This window comes from Pteropus vampyrus, unplaced genomic scaffold (assembly GCF_000151845.1).
Source record: "Pteropus vampyrus isolate Shadow unplaced genomic scaffold, Pvam_2.0 Scaffold31, whole genome shotgun sequence".
Taxonomy (NCBI): Eukaryota; Metazoa; Chordata; class Mammalia; order Chiroptera; family Pteropodidae; genus Pteropus; species Pteropus vampyrus.
This window is the reverse complement of record NW_011888812.1, coordinates 10,898,363-10,907,792: the sequence shown is the minus strand read 5'-3', so window position 1 is coordinate 10,907,792 and position 9,430 is coordinate 10,898,363. Positions and strand designations below refer to the sequence as shown.

The following is a 9,430-nucleotide window of genomic DNA, read 5'->3' as shown; positions in this document are numbered from 1 at the left end:
TGAGATCCCGAGCAGAGGACCCAGCTAAACTATGCCAGAATCCTGATACATAGGACTATGGGGGTAATAAATGTGTTGTTTTAAGCTTCTAGATCCACCAAATGACCAGCTGAGGCTAGAATTCTATGATTCTTTTTTCATGTTGGAATGGTAGACAATCATAAATTTTTAGATCTAAAAGGGACTTTGAAGATCAGTAACTCCAAGCTCTCACTCTTACCCTTCCTGCTTTGACTCATATCACTCTGTCATTATATTCCTGGAGAGCACAGGTGGAATCCAACCCAAAAGAGGCTTCCTCAGAAGGATTCAGTCTTCTGAATGTTTGCCCCGAGGATCAGCTGGTCTAAATGCCTTCTTTTCTCTCACAAGGAAGATGATCTCTAAATATAGCCCTCCCACGGATGCGTCCAGTGCTTTATGATGTACAAAGCGTGCTCTCATCACTGTCTCTAATTCAATGAAGAATGATTCAACAGCTCTCCAAGGTCACCCAGCTTGTTAATGGTGGAACCTGGACCAGAACTCCCGGTGTGATGCTCTTTCCTCCTCGCCATAACAATTTCTTACTGAAAATTATTTTTAAATGCTATTTATACAATTCTGAGCAAGAGGATTTGGCCATATGCAGGAATAATATGGAGGCAAGTTAAAGATTCTGATGTTTTACAATGAAATTAACAAATCCCTTCATGAGGTAGACACACTGCAGGCAGCCCTTAAACAAGGAAATGTAAAAGAGGCATCTCAGTCTACGGCCATGCCACCCTGAACAAGCCCAATCCCGTCTGATCTCGGAAGCTAAGCAGGGTTGGACCTGGTTAGTACTTGGATGGGAGACCACCTAGGAAGACCAGGTGCTGTAGGCTTAAAAAATAAAAAATAAGGGATTGTAAGCTGACAAGGTCCTTGCAATCTGTGAGGTCAATGAAGGGTTGCTTTGCCAAAAAAAAAAAAAAGGAAGGAAGGAAGGAAGGAAGAAAAGAAAGAGAGAGAAAGAAAGAGAAAGAAAGAAAGGAAGGCATCTCAAAGCTGGAGAGAAATGGTAACACCAAAGTCAGCGAGCGGTGTTTTGCCTCATTTCAAAGCAGCGCTTCTCAGAAGCAAATGTGCATTGTCTAAAAAAAATGAAAATAAAAATGAATGTGCATAAAGTCATCTTAGAATCACGATGAAAGCAGATTGTGATTTACAAGGTTTTACGTGGGGCCTGAGATTATGCATTTCTAATACTCTTTCAGGGTTTACCAAGGCTGCTGGTCCAGGGAGCACACTCTGAGTAACTAAAGGAAGAACGTCAACGAGGAAACAGAAGACTTAGATCCAAGTCTCAGTTATGCATTCATGAGCCATGTGAACTTGAGTCAGTTTCACTTTAAATGTGTTTCTTCATCTGAAAAATGGGGATTATAATGAGATTTTCATCTGCCAGCTGTTTTCTGGGACTCTGTCCTTAGTATATGTGCATATACAAGTGTGGGAAAAATTCTGACCATCAAAAATGTTCATCACAATACTTTTCGTAATCGTGAAAAATAAGAAGAAACCTAAATGGCCCAAATTAGGGAAAAACAAAGCTTCGGTAATCTTGGATATATCCATTCAGTTGAATATTAAGCAGTCACTTAAAATTATGTCTGGGGAGAAGACATAAGAATATGGGAAAATGTTCATGCGAAGTTTTAAAACCAAAATACAAAATTATATATCCAGAATGATCTATACACTGTATATGTAAAACCCCTACTCTGGTTGACTCTCAAGGATACTGAGAATGGATGAGAGAGGACGTGATAACTCACTATAGAGCTATGAGGTATGATTATGGTTATTTTCTAATGGCATGGAGAAAATCCAGGCCAGGTCTCACTCCCTGCTTTGGCAGCCCGCCCTAATTCTGCAACATAGCATTTCCTAGAAGGGCCAGCTCTGATGTGAACATTCCCTCTTAGCAGGAAGCATTCATTCTGACTATGCTCGAAAATATGAATCCAAGAAGCAAAGGACGTGTATTTCCTATTTCTGTTGTTATCTTGGAGGAAGAGGAAGAAGGGGACAATTTTTAAAGAGTTTTCTGAGACGAACTATTTAAAAAGTGAGGTTCAAAGGGCAGAATGTGATTGATTGTAAGGTCAAACTTGGGTTTGAATCCCAGATTTGTCATTTACTGGTTGTGGGACTTTGAACAAGTTAAACAGTAATTTCTCTGAGCTTTAATTTCCAAATCTGTAAAATGACTCTTTATACTATAAAATAAATATCATAAAAACAGTATAAATTTTATACTTAAAGACTGTAAAAACAGTATGTATCTCAGGGTAGTTTGAGGATTTAATGAAATAATGAAAAGTGCCTCACATAGTTTCTGGCACATAGTAGATTCTCAGTAAGCCATAACTAATTATGGAAGACAGGCCTTAGGGCGGACCCTGGGTTCATTCCCTGTGTGGGTGCGGATGGGACCTTCAACTTGCTCGCAACCAGTAGAATGTGGCTAGCATGGTAGGAGTTACAAAAATATGCATAAGGTTCCATCCTACTAGCATGTTACAGAGCCATTCTCCATTGCTGGCTTGGAAGAAGTAAGCTGCCATGTTGTCATAGGGCCACGTGGCAAGGACTTGCGAGTGGCCTCTATTAGCTACAGCGAGAAAACAGAGACCTCAGTCATACCAACATAAGAAAATGAATTCTGCCAACAACCTGAGTGAGTTTGGAAATTAATTCTTCCCTAGTGGAGCCCGCAGATTAGGATGCAGCCCAGCTGCCACCTTGATGACAGCCTGATGAGATCCCGAGCAGAGGACCCAGCTAAACTATGCCAGAATCCTGATACATAGGACTATGGGGGTAATAAATGTGTTGTTTTAAGCTTCTAGATCTGTGGTAATTAGTTACACAGCAATATAAAGACAACACACTAATATAAAGTAGATAACTAGTTCTTAACTTTTGGCCATTGCTTGCAATAAAGCAGCTCACTTTCATTTCACCAATGCTGATTGAACACCCACTCTTCTATTGGGGCAGAATCGAAGAACAGGAGACAGAACTTGCCCTTAATGAGCTAAAAGTCAGGAAAAGAGACAGAGGAAAACAAAAAACTACAATAAAGGACAATAAGTGCTATGATCGAGATAGTGGTAACCCTGCAGCTAGATCATGAAGGATCTGTCTGAATTAAGAATCACTCAGGCAAAGAGGAGAAAGTAAAGTATTCTGGGCTGATAGACTGGCACATACAGACATTGGGGATGAGGGGGTACAAATTGTACCTCAAGAAAACGAAAGTGGTTGATACAGGAAATTTTCTTTGGATAGAAGTATTCCAGCTAATAAATGAAGAAGGAATTATAGATCTAGCATCCCACCGTTCTATAACCCCTAACTCCTGATGAAATAATAGATCTAGGCAATGATCATTAATGGCTGTTAAAAGAGCGACAAATGGACATCGTGTTTTAAATACTGTGGTAAAAATCACATAACATAAAATTCACTTTTTTAGCTATTTGAAAGTGTGCAATTCAATGGCATTTAGTGCATTCACAATGCTGTGCAACCATCACCACTATCCAGCTCTAGAACATTTCACCTATGACAAGCTCTTAAGTAGATGGAATAAAATAATGATCGGATATGGGATGAAGGATTATCACTATGGCAGTTGGTTTGGAAGCCAGCCCGGAAAGGTGAGAGATGAGAGCAAGGCCAAGTCCAGGCTTGACGGGGCTACATTCAGATTGGTGGTGCACATTCCCTAAGCTCTGGTGCCATTCCCAGGCCACTGGGTGTAAAAGGAAAAGGAAGGGATGTGGGCATTCGCTGACGCCCAGAACTGGGTCTGCTCCCTTTGTGCTGCTTGCCTGAGAGGGCGGATTTTTGGGAAGGGGTGTGTTCTGAACGTTGGGAGGAAGTCACCACCCCATTGGAAAGAATCTGCCACCCTGCCTTCCAGCTGAAATATCAGATAGAGCCTGTTCTTCTCCATGGGCAGCAGGGAATGGAATGGCCAAAGGGTGGGTTTTTTTTTTTTTTTTTTTGAAGGATTGTATGAAAGAACATGATGTCTTAGGTTCACAAAGGGAAAAAAGATAAGGGGAAAGTGGCAAGTTAGAAAGTCTATTGTGTATGTTATCTCTGTTATTTTAGATTAAGAAAAAGTAAATATGGCAGACTGGGCTCAGGGTTTATGCCAGCCTGGTCCAAAATGGTTGCTTTAATTTTTTTCCCTCAGTTTGCATTTTGGCAGAGGGTTTTCCTTGAGAGTTTTCTGGGGCTCAGTACCACATTGCCCGGCTCAGGAAGAGAACGGGAGGCCCACTGAATCAAGCGAAGCAGTGGTGCAAAAAAAAAAAAATCTCCCTGAACTCTTGAGACATTTACAAGTCTTTGCCATGTGGGTACCACTGTGCTTAAAAACGCATTCTTTTCCTGTGGGAATGTTAAAAGCAGGGTTGGCATTAGTGCACAGGAGTTTCAAATGGAAAGATAATGGGAGGTGGGCAGATCAGAGAGGGTAGTGAGCTGGTTCCTGAGAAACCCCACTACTCTGATAAATATGCCCCCTCTGTCCTCAGCCTTGCCATTCAGAATCCAGATCTTGTCAGTGCCCCAGGGGCGGGGGGTGGCTTTAGCTCTTAGAGCAGATATACACTAGCTAAGTTTGTAAGGCTGATGGATGAAACTAGATGCCAATTTCTTAAACTGTAGACTTTGAACAGTAGACTTTGGCTAGCTGAGCTGGGGCTCAGATGCTTAATGTAGCCAAACTCTCCAATGCATAATCAAAATAGTAAAAGGAATAACAGAAGTTAACATTGACTGAGCACCTTTTATGTGCTAGTCACTGTGCTACTGCTTTATATGACTTTTTTTCACTTAATCTGAAATAGATACTTTACTGTACTTATATTACAGATGAGAAAATGTAATTTGCCCAAGGTCGTATGTCTACTCTTCACTTGGCTCTTGAACTGAAATTTAACAGGACAGAAAGTTGACAGGAAACTTGAATGAGAGACTTAGTGAGCACAAGTATTATTGCTTTGGGGAATAGGTAGAGTACATTACACCTCCACACCTCCACACAGACCCAGCCCTGATCCTCACCTGGAAGACAGGTGGTTTTGGAAGCCTGGGGAAGAGGTATTGGCACATACTTGGGCATCTTCACATTGTGACCCTTCAATTTTGGCCACCATGAAGCTCCATAAACTAGCCTTGTGGGCAGGGGATCTGGACAAATGAAATCCAGAGTTGAAGAGAAAGATGACAAACAGGCTGGTTTGAGAGTGTATGAGACGTACTTCTCTGAGGGCTCACAGACGTTATCTGGGAACACTTTAGCAGTCGGGACTAAGTTCCTACTTGAGCACGTGGCCAGTGTAATTTCGGCATACGTAACCAACTGCCATTTACACGTTCTGGTTCTAATGGAAGTGATACTGGATGAGAGGAATTGCTTTGGGGATCCAAATACCCATGTCAGCAGGACCAAGGCATTCTCTCCATGAAGGTGGACCCACAGGGGAGCTCATAATCCATTTGAGTGTCACTTCTTCAAAACGCCTCCTCTGATCCTCTCCTCCCTTCCCTTCTTCAGAGCCATCCTGCTATAATATATACACAGCACCTTCCGCTTCTCTCTTTTAGCACTTATCAAATTAGAGTTAAATAAATTTGTTGACCGTCTCTCTCTTCTGCCGGACTGTCATCCCCACGAGGACAGGAGCTACATCTGTTGGCTCTTCTGCCAACCTTGGCATCTCACACATGTCCAAGCACGGCAAACAGTCAATAAATAGTTGTTCTCTTCTCCTGAGCACAGACCAGCTTTTCAAGTTATCTTTCTTCTTCACCACCCATTCACTCAGCCGCCTCTTCTGATCTGGTGACCCTCCATCATTCTGTTGGAGTCACCACCACCTCCCCATTGCCAAACCCAAAGGACACTCTCCGTCGTGAGTCACTAGATCTTAGAGCAGCTCTTGACACAGTTAACCACTCCCTTGGGTTTAAAAATGCTTTCCTGTAATCACAGTGAGATACATACCACTTCACACTCATTAGAATGGCAATTTTTAAAAAAATTCTTAGAAAATAATAAGCATTGGCAAGGATGTGTAGGAACTGAAACTCTAATACATTGGTGCAGCGGCCATGGAAAACAGTATGGTGGTCCCTCAAGAAATTAATCATCATAGAATTATCATATGATCCAGCAATTCCACTTCTGGGTACATACTCCCCCAAAAAACTCAAAGCAAGGTCTCAAAGAGATTTGTACACCCATATTTATAGCAGCATTATTCACTATAACCAAAAGGTGGAAATGACCCAAACTGTCCATGAATAGATGAATGGAGAAACAAATGTGGTATATACATACAATGGAATATTATTCAGCTTTAAAAATGAAAGAAATTCTGACATGCTACGACATGGATGAACTGTGAAGACATTATGCTAAGACATTAAACCAATCACAGAAGGACAAATACTGTTTGATTTCATTTACATGAAGTACCTATAGTCAAAATCATGGAGACAGAAAGTAGAATGGGAGTTGCCTGGGGCCGGGGTGAAGAGGAAATGGGGAGCTAATCATTTAATGAGTATAGCGTTTCAGTTTGGGGAGATGAAAAAAGTTCTGGAGATGGATGGTGGTGACGGTTTCAGAACAATACAAATGTACTTAAAGCCACTGAACTGTACACTTTAAAATGGTTAAAATGGCCGATTTTATGTGATGTATTTTGACTACAATAAAAAGGGTTTTCTCCCTAAGCTTCTGTTACACTTCATGCTTCTGGTTTTTCGTTTCGTACCTCTCTGGCCATTTCTGAGTCTCCTAATCAATTCCTTCTCTACTTGAATGAGAAATGCCGGGGCCCTTCCTTTCTTCCTTCAACCAATATTTAAGTGTCTATTGTACTCTGAGAATAAGCAGTGAATAAAAGATACACAGTTTCTCCTAATGGAGCATATGTTCTTACTGGATAGGATATGATCTATAAACAAATGAACTAGTAAACATGCAGTGTGTTAGATGGTGTTAAGAGCTACAGAAAAAAATAAAGCAGGATAAGGAAGATTGTAAGAGCTAGGGATGGGTTTGCTATTTTTACAGGATGGTCTGATAAGGTTACATTTGACCAGTGAACTGAAGGCAATGAGGAAGTGAGCAATACTGTTCCATAAAGGAGCTTTCTAAGCAGATCACAAGTGCAAAGGCCTTGAGGCAGAATAGAGTTAAACGCCTTCAAGAACAGCAAAGAGGCCAGGGTACTGGAACAGAACCTTATGGGGAGAGGCAATGGGGTAGGGGATGCTGGTCATAAAGAGCTTGGGAGACAGTTTTAGTCTGAGTGAAAAAGGGAAGCAAATAGAGTGTTTGGAGCAGAAGAGTGACATGATCTGACTGGTGTGCTAACAGGGTCATTCTGGGTGCTGTGTCGAGATGGTCTGTAGAAGGGAAGGGTCGCAGCAGGAGACTACAGCAACAATCTAGGTGCGAGAAGGTGCCCTGGGCCAGAGAGGCAGTGGTAGACAGAATAAAAAGTGGGAAATTCTGGATATCTCCTGAAGGGAAAATGTGCTGACAGATTGAATATGAGGTATAAGAAAAAAAGGACTGACCAGATGATTCGAAGTTTTGGGTGTGAACACCTAGAAGGATGGAGTGTCATTTGCAAAGCTGGAGAAGACTGAGACGAGCAAGTTTAAGGGTGAAAATCAAGGTTGGGCTTTGAACATTTTGTTTGAGTTATCTATTAGATATCCGAGTGGAGACGTTGAGTAGGCAGTTAGACACAGGGATCTGGAGTTCAGCAGGGACACAGACTTTCAAGGTCCAATCCTAGGTCTTCCTTCCTCTTCCTTTTAACTCTCTAAGTATCTCATCCATTTCCCTGGCTTTAAATTCCACCTGTAGACATCATGGGCGTGTGACCTGTGCAGAGCCCCCATGTTAGAGGTCACTGCTTGGTTTAATGCTCTGCTCTCACCAACCTGAAATTCTTAATAATTGTTAACAAGGGGGCCTGCATTTTTATTTTGCACTGGGTCCTGCAAATTTTGCACTGTAGCCGGTCCTGCTCCCAAATGTGTAACTTTACCCTGGACTTCTCTTTTGAGCCTTTCGTGTCATATAACTGTCTACTTCACATCTCCAGTTGGATGATTTAAAGGTATCCCCAAACCAACATATCCAAAGCCAAACTTACCTTTCTGTACTTCATTCTTGCCCAACCAGAAACCTGGGAGCCATACTTTCCTCTCTCTCCCCTTCTCTCTCCCTCATCCAACCTCACAGTAAGTAATGAGGATGGTACTTCAAAAATATGTTTCAGGTTGACCCATTTTCCTCCACTGCCACTGATGCTACCCTGGTCCAAGCAATTATCATTTCTTATCAAGACTACTGTAGAAACTCCTATCTGGTGTCCCTACCTCACAAGTCTTGCCCCTTCCCCAAAGCTAAGAATGGCCTATTTTCCACATAGCACCCCAAGTGGTCTTTTAAAATAAATCATGTGATTAGGCCATGCCCCTGCGTGAACGACTCTGACTGCACTAGAACAAACCCCATGAGCCCTGCGTTAACTGATCTCTCACTGCCTCTTCGTCTCTTCCTCTCTCCTTTGCCCCATTCACCCCTTCCTCACCCCAGGCAATGGCACACAGGCTTTCTGTTTCCCGATGCACTGGCCTCTCTACTGCATGAGGATGCAAGTCTTGAGTTTTCCCGTCTAAAAATCAACTCCCACACCTCCCTCCAGCTTTTTTCTCCCCTCTCATCTGACAGGTCTCAGCTCAAGTATCACAACCTTAAAGAAGTTTCCATGTTAGCCTGGGTTCCCCAGAAAGTAAAGCCCAAGGCAAGAGCCTGCTGGGCTATTATTTTAATGAGGAAGACAATCCAGGGAGCTGGAGGGAGGAATATGAAGGAGAGATACAGAGGAGGAGGAAGAGCCAATGTGCAGATGTGCTGGCCATCTCCAAATGCAACTGATGTCCTAATCTGCAAGACCACATCTCCCACAAGTCAAATGGACTGTGTCTTGGGACCATCCTTCACAGGCAAGCAAAAGGGAGATATCCTTCGGCTCCTGTCTCCGGATGCTCAAAGGTTCCCTCATGGGAGGTTAACTCCCCCTGCATTTCTAGGCTCTGCGTGTGGGGCCATGGGTGCTGAAAAGGCCTCCTGGGAGCACCACAGAGCAGCACCAGAGCAGGAAGCCAGAGATGTAAGGTACAGACTGGGAGCAGTGTGCTGTCAGGTTGCACCTGCGTGAAATCGTTAGTCCTACACAAATCTGGAATGAGAGAGAAGTGAAGTTAAGAAGTGAAGGATAAAAACTGACTGAGATATCTTCCGACTTGTCCCAACCCAATCCAGGTCACCTTGTACATTCGTTAATTGGAA

At 42.7% G+C, this 9,430-nt stretch overlaps 1 non-coding gene across 1 annotated transcript; it reads left to right on the top strand.

Annotated features, from left to right (window-relative positions):
• Positions 1-750: 750 nt before the first annotated feature.
• On the top strand, positions 751-869 carry LOC111737848. Its single transcript, XR_002779589.1, has one exon. It is a non-coding gene; the product is annotated as a 5S ribosomal RNA (ribosomal RNA).
• The last annotated feature ends 8,561 nt before the right edge of the window (positions 870-9,430 follow it).